Raw genomic sequence first — 5,632 nt, forward strand, 5'->3', positions numbered from 1 at the left:
TATCTTTGCCTAGGCGATCCTGGCCAGTCATAGGGACATCCTCTTATAAGAGCTACTTCGTGGATTTCTAAATTTAGCAATGAACATTGGGTAATTTGGGATACTGGGACAAATGGGCATGATTCAGTAACCAACTAGGTGTATAGAACAAGAATAAAGACAAGGAGGCACAGACTATAAGGTTTTGAACTTGGATAATGAGATGAAAAAGCAGATGTGCTAGTGGGCCAGAGATGTACCAAGTGCCATGCACCAGGTAGACTAGCAAGCCAGCTTCCAAGTGTTTCCTATGCTGCTATCCCTAGATGACGGGCCCTCTATAAAAATGAAGTATGTTTTTCACATGCTATAAAACACAGCAACTTCATTGTCTAGTAGACTATGGGCCTGGGACTCCTATAACATTCCACCTTCGGCATGAGATGATTACTTGGTTAATAATCCTAATCGGCCCCATGCACGCACCCTATGTTTATCACTCCTGTTTTATAATTAACTTTTATATTTTCCTTAACTTTACAGCTCAGTCTGTGTACCAGAGTGACTACAAACCCATATTTATCTAATTTAGCAAACATTTGCATGCACTGCAATTAGACTCACATGTTGTGTGATCACCATCCTTTGCTAATTGCGTAATTCCTTTTGAGTTTAATCATCAGACGGCATCCATTTTTTTTTTTTTTTAAATGTGTATGTGATTTGCTGCTGGTTATGAGATGCATGTGGCACCTCAGGTTGAGGCACCTACAGTGATTGAAGCAAAGACCTGGGAGGGCCGAGGACAAGGGAGAAACTCTTCCTCATGTACAGGTGAAGAACATGAGTCCCAGGGACATTAAGGGCCTTGCTTTTCAAGCAGTCATGACTAGCAGTTCTTGAGGAGTGAAAGGACAGACACATCTGCAAAGAATATCACTCACCATCCCAGTGTAGACATTCCATGCATTATTCAAGCTGCCCTGACAGTTAGCATGGAGCTTAAGCCTGGAGAAGATTAGTCTGGGCCTAAAAAAGAAGTCAGGTGGTGGGCAAGAAAGACTATTAGGACATTCTGAAATGTTAACCCTTAGCAGTTAGTCGCAGCTTCAGGCTGCCGATTGCCACACACGGGCCATGATGAGGGTGGCTGGCTGCATTCTCTACCTTCTACCTCTTGTTAGGACTTTTTTTGTTTCTCTATCAAGGTAGGTTAGAACAGAGGAGAAGGTTTAATCAGGAATTAGGGATTAACATGGAAAGAACCAGAATATTTGACCTAGCAGAGAACTCCAATATCTTCTAGTTTTCTCATTAAAAAAAAAAATTCCCCACAATAAAGCTCAGCACAGGATGTGTAAAGTGGCGGGTTCGTGTGGTCACAGAGTCGAGACTCCGGAATTATCACTGCGGTGACAGACAATGTGGCTGGGCGCCCCATGTTGCCTCCTTGCTTGTGGGACTCAGCACCTTCTCATAGGGTCTTGGGTGCCCCGTCTGAAGCCAGAGGTGTAGGGAGGCAGATGCTCGGGCTTTGATTGAGGCTGAGATGCAAGACCCAGGAAGGGGGGGCTGCCAGGATGGGGACGGCATCGCACCCCAGGATGAATTTGGAACTCAGAAAGGATTTCAGAGAAGGCAGTGGAGCCCGATATAGGGCATGGCCTATGGTAGGAGCACTGCCGGTCCTTGCTGTTGGATTGTGGGTACAAGGGGGTGGCGATGGTGCCATTAGGTCAGAAAGAGGAGTGTAGGCTGGCTGAGGCAGAAAGAATCATGCCAAGCCCACCACAATGGTTTTCATCTTTTCCTTTGCCAGGAAGAAAGACCTGGTTGGCAGTATGGAAGTGCTAAGAATCACCAGGGGCAGAGAACATGGTCCAGTAGTGTGCTTAAGAAGAAATGTGATGTCCAGAAACCTTCCTGCCGCCTCAGGGAGACCAAAGTGGCCAGGGCGTGCCTCTGGCCTGACTCCTGCTACCCCATCAGACGCCCCTTCTCATCTGCGGGCTGCTACCTGACTCCATGTCAGGGGAATAGTAAGTGCTCAGTAAAGTCTTCCAGGACGAATAAATCCACAGTGGACATGTTCAGCTTTTACAGAATCTGCTGGGTGAAATAATACATGGAATAGCCTTAGTAAAAATATTTTAATAGCCTATATCAGTGATGAAAGCAGTAAGATGGAATTTATCTAGCACAAATGTAATGCAAAGCCTAATTTAGTTTAAAAATCAATTATCCAACAGAAAGTGGGTAAAGCTTAATGTCTAAAACAGCCAACGGGGTAGGTCTGAATAGGCCACAAGCTCAGTGCCAAAGAAATAGTATTTTTCTTTTTTTGCACCGTGGTTTGGACCCACGGCCTGTGAACATGATAGGCAAGCACGCTGCTTACTGTTACCCGCGAGCCCTTTATTTACGTTTTAAGCTGCTGAAGCTGCCCTTGAGCTGCAGCTCTTCTGACTCAGCCTCTTGTGTAGCCGCGATTACAGGCACGCGCGGTGCCGCCGGGCCGAAATACCACTTCACCTGAAGCTGCTAAAGCAGGGCTGGATTCCCTAAATTGAAGCCAGATCCGGATGGGTGCCAGCGACACGCCCTATGGTGTTGAGCTTAGTCAGGTCAGGTGCGGGGCCTGATGTTCCCTGGGGGATTTATTAATAGCTACACTTAACCCTGGGCGCGCAGCTTTAGTTTACAAAGTATCTTCCCCGAGCATTGTCTTGTTACATTGTCCTGGCCAATTGGTTTATGTGTTGTTCCGGGTAAGCTGACCTGCTCAAGCTCACCCAGCCAGGGAGCGGCTCCCCGCTGCGTCTGACCCTCGGACATTCTCGTCCCACCCCGTGATGCCCCCGTGATGCAGCCCACAGCTCCCGCTGGCAGCGTGGAAAAGGAGCCCGGCAGGACGCTCGTCAAACACTGTCAGCAGTGGACACGCTCAGATGGGCGCTCAGTCAGCCAACCTGATAGTGCCGCTCAGAATGCATTTGCTAACTCGGGCGGGTGCGGTGTTGATGGTTCCCCCGCACCCTCGGGCAGTCACCCTGGCGGGGCTCAGAGCTGACAGTAGACAGCACGGAGCATCATTTGTCCTGGGAATGGGCCCAGGGAAAGACACATGTCCATCCTTAACTCCTCAGATACGGCGGAAAAGATCAGAGAGCTGGGCGTGGTATAGGAAAAGGGAAATGAGCTAACGTTTAGCGGGTGCGCATTAAGCCCCCGGCCCCAGATATTTTACACTGTCTCTAACATAGGGCCTCTCTGTAGCTACCTTCCTTGCCATTTGGCTCCTGCAGACCCTGGCACCCGGTTGGCATAATACTCTTCCACATTCGTGTCTTCCGTAGCAGCGGCCATCTTATCCATCTTCCAAGAAAGCCTGTGAAGCAGGTAGCGCAGGGATTATTGCCTTATTTAACAAGGAGGCATAAGAATGTACATCCAAATCAGGAGCCGTGCCACACCCTGTAATCCCAGCCCTCTGGGAGGCCGAGGCAGGAGAATGGCAAGCTCATTCCAACCTGGGCAACTATGCAATCTAGCAACACTCTGTTTTAAAATTTTAAAAAAGTAATTTTTTCTTTTAAAAAGGGCTGGGCATGTAGCTCAGTGCAAAGGTTGCGGGTTCGGTACAGTCCAACCAAATCAAACCGAACAGAACCAAACTCATGTCCGTTTACCCTTTTATTCATTCATCAAATATTTATTACGATGCATCTATGTTCTAGGAACTTTGCGGTGCACCGAAGAAGCAAAATGTTCTGGAAATCTCTGGAGGGAAATGTGTAAACTTACAGAAAAAAGGAGATACTGCGGAGGTTTTGAGCCAGGAGGTTTTAAAAACATGCAGATGATGCGGGCGTCATGACAGGATACGGCCAGTAGGTGGTGCTCAGGGTCCCGGAGTCTCAGGAGCCCTTCCAAGCCAAGCTTTCGCTTCGTATTCATTGCTGTGTTTAAAATCATATTGAAAGATTGTATTCAATTTGATTTTAATTCCATTTATTTGCCGTTAATTGTTCCATGCTCTTCTAGAAATGGCCAAATTAAATCTAGTTGTGTCACGGCTTCCCGGGTAAGTGAAAGACATGTCCAGGAAATTAGACTCCTAAATAAGTTAGCACCTCTGATGATTGGTATTAAGCTCGGGATTCCTTGCTCAGGAAATGCACATGAAAAGTTAATGCTATTGTGAAAAGATCTGGGAGAATACACACTAAAGCATTAGTTGTGATATCTCCCGGTGTGGAAATACAAATTATTTTTTAAAAAATACTTGGCTCCTTGCGTGGTGGCGCATACCTATAATCCCAGCACTCGGGAGACTGAAGCAGGAGGAACAGCACAAGTTTGAGACCAGCCGGGGCTGCATAGTGAGTTCAAGGCCGGCCTGGACTACATTGAGAGACCCTGTTTCAAAAAAATTTGTCTATTTTAGACTTTTTTTTAAAAAGAGCATGTTTCACTTTGCTTGTCTTAAACGCTTTATCAAAATACAATCTACCAATGGAAAAGTACACAAATCTTGCAGCCCAGAAATTCCTCATGTATTTATACACATGTAGGACCATCATGTGGATCAAGAACTCATACATAATTTAGAGCCCCAGAAAGTCCTCTTATGGTTCTTCCCACTGACGCCCCACTCCCTCGAACCGTATTCTGACATCTGTCACTAGACAGCAGTTGTGACTACTTTTGAATTCCTTATGTATGGAATCACACAGGATGTTCTCTTTCATGTCTCAGCTCTGGCTCAACATTTATTCAAGTTAATGTATACAAACACATAAAAACTTATCAAACCGAGCTGTTATTGTGTGTAATAGAATCTGTTCTTTTTCATTGGTGTGTAGTATTCTACGGTGTGACTATAATGAATTTATATAATTCCTACAATCAGAGAAAAATTACTAAAAGTGATTAAAAATATGGAAATCACATCCTTGCTGGAGGCAAGGAGACATTTCTGCAGTAAGACAGCCCTTGGGGACACGGAACTCTACACCTGTGCTGGGATTGGCTTGGGCTTGGGAGCATGGGGCTTTGAGAAAGGAGGTAAAAGAGCCATGTGGGTCAGGTGCACTGAGCTCAAGAGGAGATTTTAGGGGCTGGGGATTTAGCTCAGCGGCAAAGCACCTGCCTGGCAAGCGCAAGGTCATGAGTTCGGTTCCTGGTACCGGAGAAAAACCAAAAAAAAAAAAACAAAAAACAAACAATCAAGAGGAGATTTTAGGTAGTTGTTCCACCCTGGACAAGGCTATTCTGACTCTGACTGGAATGTGCCTCTGGGGCAAGTTCCCAAAGTTCTTTGTTCTTACTGAGCCCAGGGTTTCCTATCTATAAAACGTGCGAGGTTTTCAGAATGAAGGGAAACAAGGAGAAAGAGCCAAGGTACCCAGTTATGTCTGAATTCTAGAACAGCAATGAATGCACGCCTTAATATCAACATGTCCCCAGTACTGTGTTACGCTGAGTACTGTGTTCACTGAGTACTGTGTTACACTGAGTACTGTATTGTAACACTGAGTACTGTGTTACACTGAGTACTGTGTTACACTGAGTACTGTGTTACACTGAGTACTGCATTCTAACAGTGAGTACTGCATTACACTGAGTACTGTGTTACCCTGAGAGCTGTCTA

The sequence above is a fragment of the Chinchilla lanigera genome, unplaced genomic scaffold, assembly GCF_000276665.1.
Source record: "Chinchilla lanigera isolate Chin_1 unplaced genomic scaffold, ChiLan1.0 scaffold00075, whole genome shotgun sequence".
Classification (NCBI taxonomy): domain Eukaryota; kingdom Metazoa; phylum Chordata; class Mammalia; order Rodentia; family Chinchillidae; genus Chinchilla; species Chinchilla lanigera.